At 35.3% G+C, this 12,927-nt stretch overlaps 1 long non-coding RNA gene across 1 annotated transcript in view; it reads right to left on the bottom strand.

The window, feature by feature from the left end:
* The window catches only part of LOC130216427 (uncharacterized), a 13,502-nt gene extending 1,176 nt beyond the window's left edge, over positions 1–12,326 (bottom strand). Inside the window, exons 1-2 of the long non-coding RNA XR_008835801.1 lie at positions 12,155–12,326; positions 1–136 (exon numbers count right to left, since the gene is read on the bottom strand). The exon at positions 1–136 is cut by the window's left edge and continues 1 nt beyond it. This is a non-coding gene — a long non-coding RNA (uncharacterized LOC130216427). The remainder of the gene's footprint in view (positions 137–12,154) is intronic.
* Positions 12,327–12,927: the final 601 nt, after the last annotated feature.

The raw sequence follows: 12,927 nt of genomic DNA, 5'->3' as shown, positions 1-12,927 counted from the left end.
TGTGTTTCTGTGAGAGACTCATCTTTCCTCACTCCACTGCAGACCAAGACCTCAACACTGGTGTCTTTGTGAAGACAATCAGATGATTGTCATGGACTGAACATGACAACGAGTCTCTGAGATGAAGATCATGATGCTTCAGGAGAAGAAAGAAAGCAATAATTACAGCTATAGACAAACGTAGAGTTTTTAAAAATACAAACTTATACAAAACATAATTAGGTGAGAAACACATTGCTATTTAGCTACTAACATGAACATTGTGATCATTCAAAACACAACACACTGCTATTATTACATGTATGCTAGATTACTTACAAGCTTGTTACTTACAAGCTAACAAGCATTTATTTGGGCAGTACTGAAGCCACAAGTTCAAAAAAGTTCACACAATCGGCCAAACAGGAGCCTATGTGGAGTGAACTGAGAACAATTTTATTGCTTTCACACAAAATGCCTGCAATAAACCAATTGTTTAAAATTCCCAAACACTTTTCTCATTCATATACTACAAGCAGCAAAAAATTTTAACATTTTTTTCCGCATGATAAAAAACTGATTTCAAAACTGTTAAAAACTTTTTCAAAACAGATTAATTGCCAATTCCATTCATTTTTTTGCCATATTGATATTGGAATATAGAAAGTCGTACCACAAAATGACAATAATTACAAATTAATGAATACATAAATTTTCATTTTAATTATTTGTAAGAAGAGATAGATTGAAACTTATTTTGTTAGGAAATGTGGATCAAAAACTGTAACACAGATTGATAGGGAAAGAAGCGTGATAGATAGTGATCCAAAGTGATAAAGACACTGACAGCGGAAGAGTTCAAAGACTATGTAATTATGCAAGTACAATACAATGTCCACATTTTCCTATGACACAATTTTGAAGTGCATTACAACACCTCACAGAAATCGTTTTGTTCTACGATACAAAATTTGCCTCTAACTTGCAGTTTAGCAAATGTTTCGAAAATTTTTAACTGATTTTTACATGAATGTTACAGTACTTGCATGATATTGACATTCAAGACAGTGAAAATGAAATAAATCTTTGCTAATTATAAATAGGGAAATCATATGATCGAAGTACATTGTTCACAGTCAAATAAATAGTGCTAATGTTGTTTTCAAGTCATACTTAGATGAGATTTCAGTCTAAAACAGAATGACTATATTAACTATATTACTTCTTCACGTTTCTTATATAGCATGATGCTCAACAGACTGGTTGTGATGGAGTTGCGACTCCACTCGTGCCCTGGAACGCAAGTGAATAAAGTAAATAAATTAGAGGTATTTAGAATTGCATACAAATATAGTATGTCCAGCTATAGGAAGGCTCTAAAATACTCCAGGGCTGAGCATCTATAGAAAAATAATCATGCAAATAGATTTTTATTTAACACCTTTGAATAAACAAATAAATTTGAATTTAACACCTTTATTTAACAAATAATCGGTCATCTGTGAAACAAAATGTCCCACCGCAATCTAGTAGTGATGACTTCATGAACTCTTTCAGCAAAAACAATAGAAGGCTTCAGACAGAAAATAGAAGATGTTAAACTTTCTGCACTGCCTTTTACTTCAGATTCATTAAACATCACACTGAATCAAAATAACCTACAGTGCTTTAAAATCATAGAACAGACAGAGCTAGATAAAGTTATAAAATGTCTAAACCAGCTATATGTATGTTAGACCCAATTCCAACAAAGTTACTGAAAGAGTTGCTTCCTGTAGTAGGAGCACCTCTTCTTATTGTTTTCAACTCTTCTTTATCTTTAGGCCATGTTCCAAATCCTTTCAAGCTAGCTGTTATTAAGCCTATTACTAAGAAACCACAACTGCACCCCAGCGACTTGGCTAATTACAGGTCTATTTCAAATCTTCCATTTATGTCTAAAATACTAGAAAAAGTTGTTTCTGCCCAGTTATGCTCCTTTCTGCAGATGTTTTCGAAGTGTTTCAGTCAGAGTTCAGTCCTTATCAAAGCACAGAAACCATGTTAGTGAAAATAACGAACGATTTACTGCATTTGACACCATCGACCACAATATCCTCATAAATACCTTAAAATCTACAGATGTCTGAGGACAGGCTCTACAATGGTTTAGGTCATACTTAACTGACCGTTACCAGCTTGTAAATATTAATAGACAGTTTCACAAGTCAGGCCAGTAAAGTGTGCACTGTAAAAATTAAAGGTTCCTGGAGGCACTTTTAGGGTTTTTCACATTGCCACACCGGCGGAACCCTCTAAAGAACCTCTAGGCACCATTTCAAAAGGGGCAGTTCTTTGAGGAACTTCAAGGGTTCCTGGAAGAACCCTCTTATTAACACTGTAAAGATGAAAGGTTCATGGAGGCACTTTTTGGGGTTCTTCACATTGCCACGCCAGCGGAACCCTCTAAAGAACCTCTAGGCACCATTTCAAAAGGAGCAGTTCTCTGAGGGACCCTCTTCATAAGAATGACCAGGAACCACCTTGAGTGCTTTGAAGCACCATTTTATTTTTTAATGCTTGTTTTTCCTATCCCTCTTAATATATGGTTTGTGCAAACATGTTTAATCACAAATTCAATAGACATCTATCGATCTATCTATCTATCTATCTATCTATCTATCTATCTATCTATCTATCTATCTATCTATCCATGTTTATAGATTTTTTTAAAAATACAAATCGCATTTTTCATAAATAATTACTTTTATTAATCAATATACATCACAATTACATTCACATAATATGATTAATAATGTAATATACATTTTAATGCAAATAATCAAATTTAAATAATGTCTAGCATAACAGCCAGCAACATCTTTAGCTGTCCACTGCTTCACATTGGAGGTGTCCCTATAAAAGTAAATTAAAAAGTAGTTAACCTGAGAAGTTATGAAAACAAAGGAAATTCACAATATTCCCAGAGCCATTTTTTTTAAACTTATCAAGACATATTCACAAAAGATATGCAGAACATTTCTGAATAACAAAAGGAAACATCAATAAAGTTAGGAATTGTCTCAATTTATATAAAAAGATTTTTTTTCACTGCTTGCAGAGTGCCAATATACATCAATAAAGGCAAAATCCATAGAATGTAAACCACTCAAATATCTGAGCAAAGCAGAAATAAGACAACACAAAAGCTGTCTGAAACCACTCCCTCTTTAGTGCACCCCACATATTTTCCCACTCATTCACACAGATAATGCACTATAGTTTTGAGTGTACTGCATATGCGATATTGTTATTTTATTCAGGTTGTAGTTATTAGCTTTTTTTTAGTTAACCATTAGTTGATTAAAAACACATTAAATAAAGAGAAAATTATATGAGTTAAAAATTCAAATCAATTATGCATGAAGGTCAAATATTGTTTTTGGACTAAATTTAAGTGGCCTTTGAAATACAGAAATTAATATTACAGGGCTCAACAATAAGTTTTTACAATAATACAATGTAAAAACTTGTATATACAGTACTTAATAAGTGCAGTGTACCATATTATTAATTTAACTTTAAGTACTGTGGTTAAGGTGCCTTAATATAAAGTTGGTCTTGTTTTTTTAAAATATATAAATGAAAGTAAAGCAGTCGAGCAAAAGTCTACATGGCTAAAATGTGGATTTTCACTCACTAGTCAAAGCATCCTGAAGATGTTGTCCAACAGGAATTCAGCTCCAGTACTGCTGTGGTGCAGCCCATCAGTATGGGAAATCCTAGGACGATCCTAGATCCTAGGCCCTACAATGGTTTAAGTCATACTTATCTGACCGTTACCAGTTTGTGAATATTAATGGACAGCCTTCACAAATCAGCCCAGTAAAATACGGGGTGCCTCAAGGATCAGTTTTAGGCCCTTTGCTGTTTACAATATACATGCTACCCCTGGGAGACATTATTAGAAGACATGGGATCAGCTTTCACTGCTATGCAGATGATACTCAATTATATATTTCAACTAAACCTGACGAGACTTCTAAACTGTCCAAGCTAACTGAGTGTATTAAAGATGTTAAAGACTGGATGACCAACAATTATCTTCTCTTAAACTCAGACGAAACAGAATTATTACTTATTGGGCCTAAATACTGTACACAGCAGATCTCACAACTCGACCTACAATTAGAGGGATACAAAGTTAGCGTTAGCTCTACTATAAAAGATCTGGGTGTCATATTAGACAGCAATTTAACTTTTAAAAATCATATATCCCATGTCACAAAAACTGCTTTCTTTCATCTGAGAAATATCGCTAAGTTATGAAGTATGCTATCCATCTCAGATGCAGAAAAGCTAGTCCATGCTTTTATGACTTCTAGGCTGGACTACTGTAATGCACTGTTTGCTGGCTGCCCAGCATCCTCTATTAACAAACTTCAATTAGTACAAAATGCAGCTGCCAGAGTTCTTACCAGGTCTAGAAAATTTGATCACATCACACCAATTTTATCCTCCTTACACTGGCTGCCTGTTAAGTTTCGTATTGAATTTAAAATATTGCTTCTTACATATTAAGCGTTAAATACTCTAGCTCCTGTTTATCTAACCAACCTTCTGTCTCGCTACAATCCAACTCGCTCTTTAAGGTCTCAAAACTTAGGGCTTCTGGTAGTACCTAGAATAGCAAAGTCGTATAAAGGAGGTCGAGCCTTCTCATTTATAGCTCCTAAACTCTGGAATAGCCTTCCTGATAACTTCCGAGGCTCAGACACACTCTCCCAATTCAAAACTAGATTAAAGACCTATCTGTTCAGTAAAGCGTACACTTAGTGCACCACTTAGGGGGCTTCCACACAAGTTATGCATCTTGTTGATATACACTGTGAACATCAGCTACGCTAATTATTTTCTTTATTCTCCATTTCCACCTGGGGATACTCTTCCCGAGGCCCTCAGACTATGCAGAGTCACAGATTCGATCCAAGACCAACGACGAGATGATCCCAAGGTTTCCATTTCCTGGACCAGGCCGAATACTGAGCAGCTACTGTGATGGTCATGGAAGAGTGGAGAACATGAGACTGATTCCTGTGACACTCCAGAGACAGACGAGTCTTCGCTGAGGCCAGCTTCCAGCCTCCGCCACTGAGACTGCAGCTCTGCACAAGACGTTTGGCCAGCGGAGAAATTAAAATGATCGTGCCCAACTGAGCCTGGTTTCTCTCAAGGTTTTTTTCTTCACTTCCGCCATTAGTGAAGTTTTTTTTCCCTCTCCGCTGTCGCCACTGGCTTGCATGGTTCGGGATCTGTAGAGCTGCGCATCGTTGGATTTGCCCTTCAATATTTGGACTCTCAGTAGTGATTATTAAACCACACTGAACTGAGCTCAACTGAACTGAACTTAAACACTACAAACTGAACTACACTGTTCCTTGAACTACACTGTTCCTATTTGAACTACACTGTTCCTATTTACTGTGACCTTTTATGTGAAGCTGCTTTGACACAATCTACATTGTATAAGCACTATACAAATAAAGGTGAATTGAATTGAATTGAATTGAATTGATGATCCTAGAAAAGATTCCAATTGTTAATAAAGAGCAGATTTTGTTCTTCACACCATGTTAATAGCCATTCATTCAGAGCAAAAAGTCTGCTGAACCTTTCATGTCCACAGCAGAAAGTAGAAAGCTGTCCAGAAATGATGATCTGCATTGCAAGTGAAGTGCATCGGACCGTTTCAACCTGGCTCCTAAAGTCCCTCTGCTACCTGGATTTGATACAGCAAACTTTAAATTTCTAGTCTATATCTGTCACAATGATTCACACCTAATATGGATACATCAGAAACAAGCAAATGAGAAAATAAGTGAGTGATTTTAGACACTTAAAAGGTTAAAAGTTTTATGTCATTAGTTCAGTGTTACCCAGCTGGATAATGATTATCAAATAATATTGTTTGTTAAATGAAGTATTTTTACATTCATTTCCAATTCAGTTAGTTACATAAAAAACTTACATTTGAGGTGACTCAAACGGCTGTTTGAGAGAATACTGAGCAATTTCAGGGTTTATGTGGATGTTCTGAGAAGGAAAAAAAGCAGGCTTTATGTACATTATTTGTGTGAATGAATAAAAAATGTATTGAAGTACATAACTTAGACACAATTTGTCACACAGGTAACTGTTTAAGAAACGAAAATAATAACAAATGCGTAATATTACTCACAAACAACATGAAGAAAGAATATTAGATAGCATCGCGGCTAGAAAATAATATAAGCAACCCTGCTCAAGACACTTGCTACACACTGTATATGTAAGGGAAGACAATAAATAAATAAATATATTTGTGGGAAAAAGCCGTCTAATAAGTACGAAAGTATAACGTTATCTGTTTAATTTGAAATTAACGGTCGCTTGCCATGGCTTTCATGGAAGCTTCGTGTTCAATGACAATAAAATATTTCGACATAAATCAATATTTTACATCAAATTATTTATGATTGTGTGAGGTAGACGTGTAATTTGAGTGATTATATATATCCAGCCGATTGATATTATCGCAAAATAATAATGTTTACCCAATATTTTACAACAGCAATCGCTTCGCGAGACGTTCCTAAAACAGGTTACACGACATAATGATGCGTGTAAGTGTAGATATTTGTGTGCAAATCGTATCTAATTTGTATATTTATTTTGCAAACATACTCACCTTCCGTGTGTTAGAGATAACAGCAGTCACGAAATGGAGGAAAGGAGCCGTTACAAATCGCTATTTGAAAACGCTCCTGCGACCTGCACCTGCGCGTGGAGGATGACTGGTGAGATCCAAATGCGCGCGTCCGCGTCATGTTTCTATTATTTTGTTAGTTCCGGTTAATTATTATTATTATTATTTTTTTTTTTTTGGCAACACAATTAATTTCATTCCCTTAATCCAAGAAACAGATGAAAAAAACATTTAATTCAGAAAAAAAAAATGTACGAAATACTGCATTCATTAGCAAGTTATCTTTGTTGGTTTATCAAAACAAACTGGAGGAATACTTTTTATTATTAAACCAGAGCCCATAGCCTATATATGGAAGCCCGTTCCCGCCACTGAATCAAAAAAAATAATAAAAAAAAAAAAAAAAAAAAAAAAACACTTAAAAAAAAATAAAAAAAATAAAAATTAAGTCAGAATTCCGAGTTATAAAGTCAGAATTGCGAGTTATAAAGTCAGAATTGCGAGTTATAAAGTCAGAATTCCGAGTTATAAAGTCAGAATTCCGAGTTACAAAAGTCAGAATTCCAAATTATTAAGTCAGAATTCCGAGTTATAAAGTCAGAATTGCGAGTTATTAAGTCAGAATTCCGAGTTTTAAAGGAGTTTCCTGTTATGGCGATTGGCCATAAATGAAGTGTTAAAGACTCTTTCTTTAGGTTCTCTGCTTGTGATGTGGTCTGGATTCGCAGCCCAGTTTACCAATAAAGGCCAGGAATACACAGTATTTGGTTGACACTTTTACTGAACTGAAATATAAACTAATATAACCCTTTTAGATTTAGCCCTTTATAATGTCTATGTACGATATGTCTGCAGCTCCCAAGTATACACCATACGAGGGCACTCTTGCAACATGAAACAAATAACAGCTGCGATAAATCATATAATTGTTACACATATAATAGATAAATAGTAATGAAATCCTAATTTTAGACATTTGGAGGAACCACACAACCTATAGCTAGTTTCAGGCGCTCTGTTTAATGCTTTATAATTGCTATTTAGACCAAATGGTAATAATTAAAAAAAGAACAAATCCATACGAATAAATAGACAGCCTAGTTCAACTATATATTTCCTTTTAGAAAGCGTGATAAACATTAAAAAGTCAGATATAGGCTTTATGTTGTGATTATGAGCTAATGCGCATGCGTCTTTAAAACTCCATTTATGGCCAGCCGGCATAACAGGAAACTCATTTGTAACTCGGAATTCTGACTTAATAACTCGCAATTCTGACTTTATAACTCAGAATTCTGACTTTATAACTCGGAATTCTGACTTTATAACTCGGAATTCTGACTTTATAACTCAGAATTCTGACTTTATAACTCGGAATTGTGACTTTATAACTCAGAATTCTGACTTTATAACTCAGAATTCTGACTTAATAACTCGCAATTCTGACTTTATAACTCAGAATTCTGACTTAATTTTTTTTAAAGTTTTTTTTTTAAAGTGTTTTTTTTTTTTATTTTTTTTTCAATTATTTTTTTTGATTCAGTGGCAGGAACGGGCTTCCATACACTATATACTTAAGTTTAGTAATATCTTAAATATTTTTCATGAGTGGATTTTTGAAGAACTGTGCTATATAGTTCTATTTTTATAAAAATAACAACAATAATAATACCTTAATATTTATTATTATTATTGTTAATATTATTATTGCAGCAGCTGTTGTTGTTATTATTATTGTTTTAAATGACAGAAAAATTGACAGAAAATTGAATTAGTCCCCTATAATTATTATCATTTTCATAATTGTACAAGCCTGTGCATGTTTTTGTCTCTTTTTTTCCTCTGTTGTGGCTCATTTGTATTTTATCCTCCAAAATTACTTTTACATTATTACATTTTTTCACAATTTCCCTGTCAGCCTCCTGACAGCAATCAAGTTAACATTTAGACTAATCATTGATATTCTTGTGTTCACAGTGAGTGCCGCACAAAAAAGAAAAACAAACCAAATTTCATATCATTTTAAAAGCACAAATAACTAAGTAAATATTAAGTAAATGAACATCCATCTCATTTTCTGGTCTCCACAATTGTCTATTTAATTATGACAAAAAAAAAATCTCTTGATTCCTTTAAGTGCTAGCGTTTAGAGGAGAGATCCACCAGGAACCGTTATATAAGTTCATTGATCTTTCAATAACTCTTGTTTGAAAATTGAGTTCCTCCAATAACTTTCAAAGTGCTTCGAGGTCTTAGTGTAAGGAATCAGTGACTCCAGAACCTCAGTATTGACAAAAAAGTGCTTGTAGGATCCGAGTTACTGCAAAAGGGTCCTACAAGCACTGCAAAGACTGTCAGTGGTTCCTCAAGGAACCCCATATTGAGAGAAAGAGCTTTGAGGCACTTAAAATATATTTTAAAGTTCCTTGAGTGCTCAACAGAGTACTTGAAGCACCTTTACTTTTTGCAGTGTGGGGTACCTCAAATATACGTTTTAGGCCCTTTGCTGTTAACAATATACATGCTACCCCTGGGAGACATTATTAGAAGACATGGGATCAGCTTTCACTGCTATGCAGATGATACTCAATTATATATTTCAACTAAACTTGATGAGACATCTGAACTGTCTAAGCTAACTGAGTGTATTAAAGATATTAAAGACTGGATGACCAACAGTTTTCTTCTTTTGGGCGTACTCACATTATGTACAGTTGCCTTGAAAAGGCTGAAGCATGCTTGTCCACCCCTCCCTTCTCCCCCGATGGCCAGCACTCACATTGGCCACGTTTACGTCATCAATGATGCTCCGTTCAGTTTAAGAAGCGGTCTCGGTCAGCACAGTGGAGATTTCTTTAGTTATATCGTTTTAGCCGTTTGGGATGCAGTGACACGCAGTCAAATATTTCGCCGAACAGATCAGCCACTTTTGACGCTCATAAACAATCATAAAGTCCTCGTGCTGCAGGAATTAGGAGGTTTGCTAAAGGTGCAGCTGTCGTGCAGTAAGGGGTTTGCGTCTTTAATAATCTATGACAGCTCGCATTCATTATACAGTAAGAATGATTATTAAACACATATAAAACAGTCCCTTAAAAGTCACGTCTTGTCTTCAGTTTCGGGCTCAGGCGCGCTTTGCACTCACACTACAAGCATACCACGCCAAAGCCCAAGTGAACCGTGCTCTGGCACACCTCTTCCAACCAGGCCAGGTCCAGCCAACTGAACCATGCCTGAGCCTGATTCAGAGCACTCTCAACTTCTCAAACGATCTGGGAAATGGGCACGATTTGAAGAGCATAGTGTGAGTACGCCCTTAAATTCAGACAAAACAGAAGTGTTACTTATTGGACCTAAATCCTGTACACAGCAGATCTCAAAACTCGATCTGCAATTAGAGGGATACAAAGTTAGCGTTAGCTCTACTGTAAAATATATGGGTGTTATATTAAACAGCAACATAGTTTTTGAAAATCATATCTCCCATGTCACAAAAACTGCATTCTTTTATTTCAGAAATATCACCAAGTTACAAAGTATTCCAACCATCACAGATGCAGAAAAGCTAGTTCATGCTATTATGACTTCTAGGGTGGATTACTGTAATGCTTTGTTTGCTGGTTGCTCAGCGGCCTCTATTAATGACATTCATTTAGTGCAAAATGCAGCTGCCAGAGTTCTAGGTCTAGAAAAATGATCATATCACCCCAATTTAATCCTCCTTACACAGGCTGCCTGTTAAGCTCTGTATTGATTATAAAATATTGCTTTTTACCTATAAAGCTTTAAATAATCTAGCTCCTGTTTATCTAACCGAACTTCTGGCTCACTACAATCCAACCTGCACTTTAAGATCTTAAAACCTGTGCCGGCCATGGAGGAGCAGAGAGCATGAGACTCATTCCTGAAAGACCACAGTGACAGATGAGTCTTCGATGACCTACTCCCACCTGCAGTTCTCCACAATGGACGTTCAGTGTTCTCCAGCCTCCGGCACCTATACTGCAGCTCCGCACGGGAAGTTTGGATAGAGAAATGGTCATGTCCAACTACGCCTGGTTTCTATCTAGGTTTTTTCCTTTACTTCATCAATTGGTGAAGTTTGTTCCTCATCACTGTCGCCACTGGCTTGCTTGGTTGGGAATTGTGAAGCTACACATCGATGGATTTGCTCTTCAGTGTTTGGACTTTCAGCAGGGAAATTTAAACCCACAATTTAAACTTACTAGAACTTCAATGTTAAGCTGCTTTTTGTAGTTGTAAAAGCGCTATATAAAGAAGCATGAATTGCGGAATCTCACGCACATTCTCTTTGTACATCCGAATTAACGTGAAACTGAGCGCACGTGCACGAGCGCAAAACTCCTCCCTGCCTCCTCCCCCTAATGAATATGATAATTACTCTGGCAAAGTAATTGAGAATAAACCTATCAGAGTCTCACCTCCCATTTACAAGAGTCAGTTGCATCGCGCCATAGCGCATTTTCTATTTACATGGCGGACTTTGTAAGTGGAAAAACTGAACGCTTCACTAGTAAGAAAACAGTTAAACAGAGCATCTACAGGCGAGAATGAGGCTCCTCATTCTTTACTTTCACTTTCACTTCCGTGAATAGCAAAACGTGTTATATGCACAGACATCCATTAGCCTATACATAATCAATTTAGTTTATTAAGCGCAAAGATTTGTTTCAAAACTATTTCTAAATTCAGTACTAATTGACTGAATACTGCAGAACAACAGCTTAACACCAGTTTGTGAAGTGTCCACGGCCTAAAGTCCAAAACATAAAAACATCACTGAATCTTTTGTAACAAATTTATATAGTGCAATACAATGGAGTTTATATACAATGGAGTATATATATATAGCCTATAGATAGATAGATAGATAGATAGATAGATAGATAGATAGATAGATAGATAGATAGATAGATAGATAGATAGATAGATAGATAGATAGACAGACAGACAGACAGACAGACAGACAGACAGACAGACAGACAGACAGATAGATAGATAGATAGATAGATAGATAGATAGATAGATAGATAGATAGATAGATAGATAGATAGATAGATGCAAACAATAGTCATATTTAGTTAGTCACAATCATGGAACACATTTTGCAGAAACATAATACTTTTCATATTCAAATTATTACAGTATACATCATAGTGTTGAACACAGCGTTGTGCTGATTTAATTAACCTTAGCAGTGTATCATTCATTTTTGATATACCTTTAAAATACAAGCTTTTTTTTAAATTATCTTACATTTTTTTTACATTTGCAACTTAATGCAACTTTAAATTTATTCAATATAAAATATCGCTTAATCATTAATATTAGCTGCAATTTACTTTTAAGACTTACTTGAAATCTTGTCCATAAAGACTATTTCACATCAACGATGGTTATATGCACGTATTATGTTTTGCCCGCACTAACCTGTTTTGGTTGTAACGTGGAACATCTATCCAACTGAATCTGACTGATTATTCGATGCACCACCCACAAGGTTTGTTGACAAAGTGTTTGGTCAATAATGCGTCAAATTGTGTTTAACTCATTTGAATCATCCTTAACTCCTTAGGGTAGCTACTTAAACATTCAACAAAAAGTTTTTTGCCTCGTGGGTAAATGTTTCATTTAGTTTCGTTTTGTATTTCCTCATTCAATATCACGTGGCTGTTAAAAAAACTCTGAGCGGCAAACTAGTGTTGCTTTACAGGCACTAGGTCAGAGGCTGGTTTAAAGACATGGACGGGTAAGCAACTTCAAATAAGTAATTACCTCATTATAACCTCACGTTTTCATTGCATTCTTATTATATTTACTACGTGTTCCTGGATATTTCTTTGTCAGATAATTAAGTTTAGTTCATAAATCAAAATCAAGTATAACTGACCTGAGAGCAGTGTCACATCTCAATTAACATCAAAACATTTCTTTTTTACTTAATATTTCACTTCAACGATTTTAACGTAATATAGAAATGTTGTTTAGGATAGACAAAATAAACAAGAATAGGACAAGAACAATAACAAATAGAATTAAAAAAACTAATCTTAGTTAAATAAAGGTGCACATCAAACTGATTTGACTGAGGACAGAAGAGCTGTTGACAAATGAAAGACTGCGTTTCTAGTTCAGTCTGTAAAGCACTTTTATTTGAAGTAGAGACAGGAACCTCACGGTGGCGGAGTGAGTAGCACAATCAC

This window comes from Danio aesculapii, chromosome 22 (genome assembly GCF_903798145.1).
Source record: "Danio aesculapii chromosome 22, fDanAes4.1, whole genome shotgun sequence".
Classification (NCBI taxonomy): Eukaryota; Metazoa; Chordata; class Actinopteri; order Cypriniformes; family Danionidae; genus Danio; species Danio aesculapii.
The sequence above is the reverse complement of the archived record's forward strand: the minus strand, read 5'-3'. Positions and strand labels throughout refer to the sequence as shown.